The sequence below is a fragment of the Sinohyriopsis cumingii genome, chromosome 6 (genome assembly GCF_028554795.1).
Source record: "Sinohyriopsis cumingii isolate HCF-2022 chromosome 6, ASM2855479v2, whole genome shotgun sequence".
Lineage (NCBI taxonomy): Eukaryota > Metazoa > Mollusca > Bivalvia > Unionida > Unionidae > Sinohyriopsis > Sinohyriopsis cumingii.
This window is the reverse complement of record NC_142966.1, coordinates 61,226,940-61,239,676: the sequence shown is the minus strand read 5'-3', so window position 1 is coordinate 61,239,676 and position 12,737 is coordinate 61,226,940. Positions and strand designations below refer to the sequence as shown.

Here is a 12,737-nt window from a genome sequence, read left to right as displayed (position 1 = left end):
GAGCCTCATAACTGACATGATAAAACAAGCCACTCTAAAAATCTACAATGTATGTTAATTCCCGTTTAATATTGCTGCAATTAAATTTTTAAACAGACTTATGCTGCCTAAATCTATAAGCCCATTTTAGAGACTTCATCATAACGTTATAACTTAAAAATCTCTTTTTTGATGTACGTCTCATCCATCCTTTGACTCTAAATACCTCTCTCTCTTTTTTATTCTATCTTTCTCGTTTTATCTCTCTCAGACAAACACACACACACACATACACACACGGTAAGCAAATTATAATTTGCCAAAACAGTATGTGCCTATATTTAAAAAATAAATTTCCTTCTACGCAATATTTCCTCTGAATGTTCGGTCAGTGCATTTATCAATCTGCCATAGCTAGTGAATACTTCAGATTATAACTTTGTATAAATAGTGAATGAAACTCTGGCTTCACATTACGCTAACAGAAGAGCAACATATTTAAGACTTGTAACGCAAAGAGAGAGTATTTGAATCAAGAATCATATTTGACACAGCCAGTAATAATATAATTCAGAGTGTAGATAAACTCAGAACTTCTCTTGCAACCAAAATATAACAAAATGACAGACGCGAATGGGATTGTTGTTTTGATTACATTAGAAGATTAGCTTGGTTAGAAATATTACAAAGGGTAGTAAGTAAGGATCATTATAGAAGAGACAAGATTCACTTGTCTTAATCTATAAAAAGGCTACTAACGAATAGAAGGTGGGAGGTAACTATTTTATCTATAATCCTTCATTTACTTTCTACCATGTTAGTACTTGACTGGAATTTTGCTAAAAATATAGGAGAGGATATGATTGTATGGGCACTTTAGATGAATATAGCGATTTTCTTTATAAAGGGATGATAGGGTGGTACAGGATATAAATAACTTAGAATGTTGACGAGGGATTAAAAGTATAGTTTATGTTGATGCTTTTGCAGATAAAGGTGTAGGGTAGGTAGTAGACTGAGTGGAAATATGTAAGGATTATGATAATAATAATCATGTTTGCAAATAGGACAGTATATTTTCGGTGGGACGATTATAGAACAGGGTTGAGATTTTAACTTTATAAAGGGTACCTTTGGAAAGTAGGTTCAGCTGACATTCTTCAACTCGTTCAATATTAAAGCATTACCCATTTGAGATCCTCTATTTACTTTATGATAGCGATACTAGGGTGGTAAGGTACTGCTTTTTTTACATCTAAATGTGTGAGCTCAGTTAAATGGGATACTATGGATGGGGGTAGTGATTTTAACTTCGTAAGGGGGAATCCTTAGCAATAAGGAAAGACAAAGAAAACATTTTATACTGATCATTGATTTAGTTATATTTTTCTGTTCTATTTTTGCTATGTTACATACTACCATGTGTGAATGGAGTGATATTTTTGTATAAAATAGGAAGATTTGGATATTAAATATGGAGCTAAATTGTTAATTTATTTATCGGAGAGATTATAAAGGGTACAATTAGGGTTGTAAGTTTTATTTTAAAATGATTTATATGGTCTGTAGTATGTTGAGTAAGGTTTACTCTTTAGAATTGTAGTAGAGATATAGAAGGATGGAAGAGTGGGCATTAATAAGTTTTGTTTCGAAGGAATATATCACTGATTGGTTGATATTTGGTTGGTTGGTAGTAGGTACTTCGTTTGTGTGCAGTAGGTAACTGTGTGCTGAATAGCTGATAACTTGTATTAATAGCAGATAATTGGTCGGTGGATATAACGTAAGTGAGCTATTGATATTAGATAATTAGTTTGTGTATAGTCGGTAACTGTGTGCTGTAGAGTAGATGATTTTGTGGATAGTATGTCACAATGAATAGTAGATGATTAGTGGATATTATATTGCTGGGTTGCGGGATATTAGACAACTCTGTGGTGGATAGTATATAACTGGGCTTTGAACAGTAGATAAATGGTTGGTACATAATTGATCTCTGGGCATTAGTAGAAGTAGATACTTGAGTTTATTCTATTCGATTTTAGTGGTCTTTTTTGCTTTAAAAATAGGAGCGTAGAGTGGATATATTGAAAAGAGTAGTAACCAAGAGGCTTATAGAAGGATCTAGTGGCTTTGTTTCATTTAATTTATATAAGGGCGTGTAAGGGTTAGGTGGGATGAGGTTTATTATTTCTCTTTAGAGGTGATATATAAATGATTTAAAGCTAGTATATATTTGATTGGTAGATAGTAGATAATTGCAATGTGGACAGTTGGCAAATGTGTGTTGGACAGTGCGTAAATGATCTCTGGATAGTAAGTAACAGGATCTGTATAATACACAAATCTGTATTGAGAGCAGATCATTGTTTGGTGGATAACAAATAACTGGACTCTGGATAGTAAATATTAGGTGTCGGATATTAGATAATTGCTTGGTGAATAGAAGATATCGAGATGTTGTTAGCTGATACGAGATAACTGAGCTCTGGATATGAAATAACTGACTTGTCATAGTAAATCACAGGGTGCCCTATATAAGAAACCTTGGCAGTATATAATTTAGATAGCATATCAATGGACTTTGGATTGTAAATAATTGGTTGGTGGATAATATATCACTGAGTGCTGAATATTATAAAACTATATGGCCGATAGTGTATACTTGGGTGCTGAATAGTAGATACCTAATTGACGGATAGCAGATACTTGGTGGATGAAAGATTACTATGAGCTGGATATTAAACAGCTACATGGTGGATGGTTTTAAATATTGATATGTAAGAATTATGTGAATGGTAGTATTCATCATAAAATAGGAGTGTAATGGAATGATGAAGATTTTACGAAAGAATTTCTTCACCAGCTTTTATGTGAAGATTTGTTTCGTAAACTATAAATCAATCTGTTTCCAAAAATCGACAGAGAGAGAGAGAGGAAAGAAAGGAAGTTCAATCCTCTTGAAAGAGGTGTCACTTGATGATGTGTAAATACAGCTACATGTTGGGGAAGCTTGGCAAGAGAGTGTACACGGGTCGAGCTGTAGAGACAAAAGTCTGTTTGAGCTTCTGGCCAGCAAAACTGGTGTCAGCCCGTGGCTGTGGCTTTATATACCAGTTTCTTAAGACAACGCCAAATATGGCGCGCTCCTAGCTCTTGCGTTGGCCAGAATCTCAAAGTGAGGCTTCGTAGTCTCTTACAGATTATTGTCTAGGTGTATGTACATTATTACGTAGGTACTTCTGCAAGATCAGCACATTTGCCCTCTATAGGAATCTTTGGAATCTGTCTAGTTCACTCTTTACGTAACCTAATGAATGTACTCTTTTTGTGCTGAGTCTGAGATGTATGTATAAGACGGTTCGTACTTGATCATAATAGCGTAATCATTGTTGAATAGTAGTATATAATTGTAACACGAATAAATGGATTCAATCTCAATATATTTTAGTAGAAAATTACTTCCAATATGATTTATCAATTTACTTCTAATACAATTTAATCAAAACTTACTCTTAATACAATTTAGAGGAATTTTCAGTCTTGTTACTTGTACTAAAAAGTTCTGTCCTAATATAGATATTATAGAATGGGTAGAGATTTTTATTGTATAAACGGGACCATAGCATGATAAGGCGAAGCAAAACTGATAGGGCATTTCATTTAGAGCGCGAACTCCCATTTTCCCGGATGACAACTCTAACCCTATTAAATTCTATCGAAACTGTACCAACATGTCTCAAAAAGAGACAGACTACCCGTGTGAATTTTATGTCGTCATACTGCATTTCGGATCGAGAACAGACTGTCACTTCATGCTGCACTGTTACAAATTATACCTTTCAACATGGTTGCCTCATATTAATTCCCCGCTTGTCCTCATGAACCCTCTATCCTATGTCATTATAGACTTTCAATCATTAATTTTCCCGTGTTAATAAGCCGTTTATAACACTGGTCAACAGTGAAATCATTACTGACTTGAAAAGGCCCTAATCTGTAGTATTTTGGTGTGCCGAACACGAATATAACCGTGAAAAATTTGTATTGGCTCTCGTTTTGAAGATATTCATATACCTCATTTTCTATGTTTCACTGTGTAAATTTCTCCAGTAGGACTGCAGCAACATCCGGAATAATGATGTAACATTGCATAATACCATCATGCTCACATCATCCACAGTTGATTGCATCATTTTCTGATGCAATGCAATACTAATGCCATGCGGCTGCTGAAGTAAGTTGACGTCAGCAGTGTACTATACATGTGTAGGCCTATTATACTAATGCCAGGCGGCTGCTGAAGCTGACGTAAGCAGTGTACTATATAAAGCCCAATCAGATAGGTTCAGCATTTAAAATATTTTAGACGTTGTGCGAGACAGTTCAAGCTACTGTTACATAAAACTTATTATTTTATCCATTTACGTACAATAAAGAACAGTAATGCCTCGAAAGTGTGTTAATACCGCGGACAATTTTTGCTATATTTGTGGGGAAGTGACATTTGCCAACCAGAAGAAAAGTATCAATTCTCAAGTGAAGAAGGCATATCATCTTTACTTCGGATGCAAGGTTGGTGACCAAGACAAGCCTTGGGCTCCGCATATATGCTGTGCTACATGTACAACACAGCTTTCACAGTGGTTGAATTGCAAAAGGTCATCAATGCCGTTTGCAGTCCCAATGGTGTGGAGAGAGCCAAGCAACCACCTAAATGACTGTTACTTCTGCTTGGTTCCTCCTCTTTCCGGCGGAATAACGAAGCGAAAGAAGTCGAGAATAGTCTACCCAAACATTCCGTCTGCATTGAGACCAGTTCCACATGGTGAGGGACTTCCTATTCCAGAACCTCCAGCAGAATATTCTCTTGATTCATCTGACGAAGACAAAGGTGAGTCGACCTGTTCTTCTCCTGGTCCATCAGCATGCAGTGATCCAGATTTTCACTGTGGTGCATCATCAACCCCACACAGAATAACACAGGAAGAACTAAATGACCTGATTCGTGATTTGGACTTATCAAAGAACAAGGCAGAATTGCTAGGATCAAGACTCCAACAATGGAATCTTCTAGAAGAAGATGTCACAATTACTGCATATTGAAAGCGCCACCAGCAATTGGAGCCTTTCTTCAGAAAGGAAAGTAATCTGATATTCTGTTCCGATATTGAGGGCCTCATGAATGCTTTAAAAATCACTCATGACCCACAAGAATGGAGACTATTTGTGGACTCTTCGAAACTGAGTCTCAAGGCTGTGCTTTTGCACAATGGAAACATTCTTCCATCTATTCCAGTAGCGTAGGCTGTCCACATGAAAGAGACATACGATAACTTAAGGCAGCTACTGAATTCCATTGAGTATAACAAGTACAGCTGGCACCTCTGTGGTGATTTGAAGGTAGTTGCCCTTTTAATGGGACTGCAGCAAGGATATACAAAATACATGTGTTTCTTATGCGAGTGGGATAGCCGAGCAAGGGAAATGCACTACATGAGGAAGGAATGGACTCACAGGCAGAATGTAGCCATTGGAGAGAAGAATATCCAACACCCAGCTCTGGTTGAGGCTCAGAAAATCTTGCTACCACCCCTTCACATCAAACTAGGTTTGATGAAGAACTTCGTGAAAGCCATTGACCGGACTTTGCCAGCATTCCGATACCTGCATGAAAAATTTCCTCGACTCAGCGAAGCAAAGATTAAAGAGGGAGTTTTTGTGGGTCCTCAGATTCGAGAGCTTTTCAAAGATGACCGGTTCAACAACTTGCTGGAAGGTGACGCGAAACAAGCATGGAATGCTTTTCGCCTAGTTTCTACAAACTTCCTCGGAAATGTTAGGGCAGAAAACTATAAGGAACTAGTAGAAGACATGTTGATGAAGTATAAGAAACTTGGCTGCAATATGTCTCTAAAGATTCACTTCCTTCATTCCCATTTGGATTTCTTTCCTAGCAACTGTGGTATTGTTAGTGATGAACACGGCGAACGTTTTCATCAAGATATCGCAACAATGGAACAAAGATACCAGGGAAAATGGTCCACTACAATGCTGGCTGACTACTGCTGGACACTCCTCAGAGATGCTCCCGAACAGCTGTACAAGAGACAGGCGAAGAAATCTAAGATGTAGTCAATGACTTGATTTTTTATAGGTAGGCTATTACAGTTGACCTTTTACTATTGGAATGCATTTCGTTATGTAAACATTAATTTCTTGCAGATTACAAAAAAACTAGAGCCAATTTTGCAATTTGACTGTCATATTCGTGTTCAGCACATAACAATTGATAAGAATTGACTAATTTTATTTCAGTAACATGACTTTTGTAAAAATTTGTTGTCCAGTGTAAGCTTTCGATCCTATAAACACAAGACTACTTTACGTGATTGGCACCCTTAGGCAAATTCGATATACGTGTGTGTCCCTATGATGATCAAGCAAAAACAAACTATATCATTTAGTTTAGAGAGTAGTCTCATTTCTTTCCGAAACACAGTCAATACTGTCACAAAACTCACCCGACATTATAAAGTATTTCCGTTTGAGTGAAGATCAGCACCTCTTGCAACACTATTGCAGAACAAATACTTTTCAATAAGACACATGTGTTGAATTCCCTTTGGGCCCAATACAATTTGGACCCTATTTATTATAGAACCCCTGTTTCGGTTTCAAGTGCTATGCTCTGTTACTTCTGTCACTAAATAAACTTCAGAAACATTCACATATATTTGATAAGTACAGCGGTTCTCACAACTACGATGGTCATATATGACATCTTTTTGCATATATGCATTTTACGTTCTTTTGTTAAAAACGTTTTCATTTCGGAGTACAACTTGAGAATGTTTATAGAGAACAATTTTAAATATTATATTATATTATATTATATTATATTATATTATATTATATTATATTATATTATATTATATATATAGCTCTACTGTGAGAATTACTGGACTATGACAAGTCGCACCAGTGAAATATCAGATTTCTTTTTCACTCAGGACTTCTTTCAATACACATCGATTGTTGGTATCTAAATCTTCGCTTGTTTTTGTTTTTGCACATTTATTATCTTCTTTAATAGTGACCACTTTTCTTATCACTTAAACTAAATTTTCTAGGTTTAATTTTAATTGGATAGCTATATCCTTTTCGTGCTTACGCTTTACCATGTGGATGTCCGTGTGCATAAAGCGGACATTATTTGACCCAGGAATGTGATAAATATATTATCTATGTGCTCATAGTATTTAGGCATGAACTTGACAAACCTTTGTTCGTTCCCGCGATCATGACCAGTCCCATGCAATTAATTATTCCGGATTACCCACTTGTTTTATTTATGCACTAAATAAGTTTAGATTTTCAGTATAATAAAGGCCTGAAAATATATTATCTGAAGACGAATGTGCTGGAAAGCATTATCCAATGCTAACTGTAGAACACAAATCCATGTCAGCAATATGACCGTGATAATGGCGTAATGGTCATCACTTCTACAATTCACTACACAGTGGAGAAGACATAGGAGGGTGCACCTACGCAATGAGTGAGCCATTGGCGGGCCATTGGAGTGCGTATATATGCAGTGCAGAAGAAACTGGAGGCGTATATACTCGGTGAATAATAATTCAGTGCAAAAATGCCAGTGAAAATAAAGTGCTTTTAGGAACTTTAAGAATACACAATATTTAAGAACGGTTTAACTGCAGTTATTTGTTTTCTTGTTGCTATTGCGCAATATAATCTGTATTCCTCATAACCATCTACTTAAATCATCTTAATGTTTGTGCGTGTTGTCTCTATGTTCTCCATAGGTAGGATTCCCACCATACATTCGTCGTATCTGTAATATTTTTATTAGAAGTGGGATGGTTTATTGCAACTTTCTGTTGGAGAAGTAGAGAAAACAAGTTACAGCCTTCAAAATTATATTGTAAGAAATCCTTGTTGTTACAGGTTTTATTTTGCTTTTATAAATAGCTTTGGGAGGCTTGACAGTGGAACACATAAGAGAAGACTGAGCTGCCAAAGAGTACACGGGGTGAATCAGTAATAGTATCAATGAAGGTATATGCTATTGCACTTACTACATAAAGCAAATATACTGTCAGACTCTTAGATGGTTATGAAGACAAGGTTAGAGAGAGATGCTAAAAGGGAAATTGAAGAAATGGAGCTTGTAAAGTTTGAGGTTGAGCATAAACTTAAGTTACAGGGGGATGAGGTTTAACAGAGGAAAGGGTTAAGGTTAAGATGTCACCGTATGATTAAAGGTTAGATCAGATGGACGCTAACTTAAGTATGCATGAGGCGTATGTCATGGCGCAAAAGTGGAAAGAATATAAGGGGGCTTTTTAAATTAGGCATTCTTGTTTAAGGCAAAGGCCTGTGATGTGTTCGGGAGATTACCATCTGAGGATAAAATGGTGTATGACACGTTGAAAACTGCGTTCTTGAGACAATTTCAATTGACAAAGGAAGGGTTTATAAAAAAGTTTAAGATTAAAAGACCTAAAGACAACGCTTATTGTATGATGTTTATTGGTAGGATTGTTATGTACTTAGATGGTTGATTTACGTTGAGTAAAGAGGCAAAGACATATGAATCACTTATAGGTTTCTAAAGTGCAAAGAAATTTACGAGCGCTAATTCTATGGCTGAAGAGGCGGATTTGTATGCAAAAACTCGGGGAGGGCCAAAACAGGTATGTGTGTGACCCGATAGGGAAACGTTCTCTAAACCCAATGTATCACAGGCTAATTCCCAATATTCTAACTCACAGTAGGGAACCGTAGGTAATCATAGGTCAGGATCAGTGATCAAGTGCAACTATTGCGCTGGGCTGGGCTGGGCTGAATAATTGTAGGTTGAAAGGTCAACAATCTAGAGCTAGTGCAGTATCACATGAGAAATATTCAGATAAGAGGAAAGTTGGAATGGGGACCTACTTTACAGGGTAGCAGGTAAACGGTGAAAGAAAGGGATAGTTATAGGGTAGAGGCCAAGGTTGTGGTAGAGATATGGGTCATGGAAGGGGTAAGATGCAGAGATCAGAGAGTTGTTGTAGCTTTGTTGATGAAGAGAAGACGGAGGTAATAAGCACCATGAGTGACAGAATTTAAATCGTTCCAACTAATGCAGGAACTGTAAATGGTCATCAGGTTGTGGCTATGAGGGACACTGGTTGTACTTGTGTAACTGTCAAGTCCAACTTAGTCCAACCCCGCCAGTACTTGGATAAAACACGAGTTTGTAGATACTTAGAAGCAAGCATATATTAAAAGTGGCTTTTGTAGAAATGGATTGTCCATATTTTGTGGGAAGTACAGAGGCGCTTTGGCTATAAAACCCAATGTGTGTTGTGATTATTGGGAATGAGGAAGGTGCTGCTGATTTGTAGTTTAGTAGTTTAGCTCATGCGGTCCAAACTAGAGCTCAGGCTAAGGTAAATTATTACGTAAAATTGAAAGTTCCTTCACAGATTTTAGATATTTCTAAGGATGAATTATTAGTGAAACAGAAGGCATATACTTCTCTGGAGTTGTCTATAAAGGGAGGGAGTGCCTATACATAGTAAAGGAAGTGATCAAGCTAGTTTTGTCTTCAAAAAGGGTTTGATCTACCGTAATTTTACCGCAAACAAAGGTGATGGATCTTACCAGTTGTTAGTTCCTAATGCGTTGAGGGAGTCAGTAATGATACTAGCTCATTATATGATGTTGTTAGGGCATTTCGGTGTTCGAAGAACCATTGAAAGAGTGCATTCGGAATTGTATTGGCCAGGAGTTTATGTTGATATAACCAAATATTGTAAGTCATGTGACATTTGTCAAAGAAACATTGACAAGTGTGGGTGGGGGTTACTTTTGTCTGATGTCTCTCTTTGATACGCCTTTTTCAAGGATAGCAGTTATTGTAGGTCCCACTGTTCCCGTGACGTATAGGAAAAATCGTTATATCTTAACGATGGTCGATGCTAGATATACCGATAACGTAGCATTAACAAGTATAGAGACAGAAAGAGTGGCTGAAGCATTAGTTGATATGTGCAGTAGAATAGGAGATTCGGAAGAAATGTTGACATAATCTGGGAAATATTTTACGTCGGAGTTGATGTCTGAAGTTAGCAGACTATTGTCTCTAAAGCAAATTAGAACAGCACCGTACCATCTTTTTTGTAACGGATTGTGAGCAATGCAATGCCAGTTTGAAGAAAATGTTGAAACGGGCATGTTCTGAGAGACCCATAGACTGAGACAAATATATGAACGCGATGATGTTTGCACATCGGGAGGTTCCACAAGAAAGTTTGGGGTTTGCACCTTTTGAGCTATTGTATTGCAAAACAGTTAGGTGCCCCATGAAGATTCTTAAGGACTTATGGGCAGGAAAAATAGATGATAGTGAGATAAAGAGCACATATCAGCATGTGCTAGAGTTGCAGGAAAGATTAAGAGATACTTGTAAACTTGCGCAGCATGAGTTGGCAATGCCTAGCTTAAGGTACAAAAAGTAATATGATAGATAAACAATGGATATACAGCTTAAAGAAGCTAGTAAAGTGCGATTTCTTCTTTCAGTGAAGAATAACAAGTTGTTGCCATGGCGAGGAATGGTGCTTCCAAATTCCACAGATGCTGGTTTGGAATCAATTATATCCTCGAAACGGACCACCAGCAACTCATCAGTTTGAACAGGTGCAAAATGTCAAATTCTAGATTGATGAGATGGGAGTTAGTACCCCAACCGTACAGAATGAGAATTCAAGCAATTCCATGTCGAGAAAAATAGGGTGCAGATTATATGAGCCGATCTGAAGAGGCACTGAGTGTGTGTATGTGTGATATGGATTTTTAACGTAGCTTTAACAATTTTTCAGTCATATCGCTACGATGTCTGCAATGCGGCAGTTTATAGTGATGTCTAGCACTGGGGCATCATGCCGCAGACATGTAGCATGATGTCCCACCCAGTCGCATTATCCTGACACCGGGCCGACGAGTCCTTTGGTATGACTCGGCCGGGGATCGAACCCACGTTTTTGAAATGTAGATAGGCTAGTCGTTTAAGATGGCAACAGAATAACAGAATGATTCGAACGTTTGTTTAGTAATAGTTTTGTCATTTTGTATTTCAGACAAGTTCAATACATTTTCTTCCCTTGGAAGAACGTGTCAAAAACTGACTTAAAATTATTCCATTTTAATTTATGCATTAAATAAGCTTAGATTAATAAAGACCTGAAAATATATTATCTGAAATCGACTGCGCTAAAACGCATTATCCGAAGTTCACTAAGGAATACAAACTCATGTAAGTAATATGACCGTGATAGTGGTGTAATAGTTCCCACCAGACAAGAAACTCGCACGATTCATGATGCCTGCAATGGGTATGTATAAAGCGGCCATATGCAATTTAAAACTTGGGCAGTCACGTGTACAATTACTATGGACAGGAGCTAAAACCTGGACATTTAGAGCGGCCAGATTAAGGTATGAAATTTCTTTATTTCTTATGTTATTTTGAATATTATAATAAAAAGTATGGCAATTGCGTACAGCTGGGAATTATACTATATGGAGGTAAAACTTTTTTCTTTTCTTTTTGTTTACATAGACTAGGAGTAGTGTTTTGAGGTATTTATTTTATACAGTACAACTCATTCAGGTAGATTGTTTTTCACTACTTACCTATTTATTATTATAGGTCATTGCGTATAGCCTACAGACTATTATGTTTATCAAATATATTGATCGTAATTGATATTCAAGTATGCAATGCTAGTACGTTGACACTGCTAACAGAAGAGTGTGCTAACCAGGGAATCGGGGACAAGGGCAATTAAACATAGGGACGTCTTAAGAACGTCGGGACAAGGGAGTCCCAGTCACATGAACCGCTTAGGACCAGCTTGGGATTGCTGAAGGGAGTTGTGCTAACCAAGTAATCAAACCACAAGGGCGGACAAACCAGGAAGGTCCTAAGAACGTCAGGACATGGGAGCCCCAGTCACAAGAATTACCGCTATAATTTACTACACAGTGGAGAAGAAATAGAAACGCGCACCTACGCAATGAAGGAGCAATGGGGAGGGGGTACCTATGCAGTGAGGACGACATTGGAGAACGTATATAATCAGCGAATAATAATTTAGTGCGGAAATACCAATGAACATAAAGAACGGTTTAACTGCAGTTATTTTCCTTTTTACTATAGTGGAATATAATTTTTGTATATATCATAATCATCTAATTAAATCGTTTTAATTTTTGTGCGTGTTGTCTCTATGTTCTCCATAAGTAGGATTCCAATAATCCATTCGTTAGTTATGTGACACGTGCATTAAAATTTGACTGTTAGTTTAAACTCTCATATTGCATTATCGTGACCCTTGCATTTATATTTTATTTACTGCGAAGACTATAATAGGCCTTCTAAATTAAAAAGAATTCTTTGGTTAACGTTGATGACAATATGAAATAATTTTTAGGATCAGCAATTTCTATAATATAAATAGTTAATCCGGCCCAATAAGATTCAAGAATGGTTTTCGAAAGAAGAATGAAGGATTTGTTTCTTGACTTTACTTGATTTCCGCGTTATCTTACCTATGTGCGATTAATATTCCCCCATTCGTATTCATCAATAATTGTTCGGATTTTTTATATGTATGAAATATTAAGATTAAGAAGGAATCCACTAATCACCTCTTCATTCTCTGTAATCGACTATATTTTGA

General features: G+C 36.9%; 1 protein-coding gene across 2 annotated transcripts in view; it reads right to left on the bottom strand.

Annotated features, from left to right (window-relative positions):
• LOC149797059 (scavenger receptor cysteine-rich domain superfamily protein-like) overlaps window positions 1-12,737 on the bottom strand; it is a 226,352-nt gene that overhangs the window by 92,349 nt on the left and 121,266 nt on the right. The gene's annotated exons all lie outside the window — the stretch shown is intronic.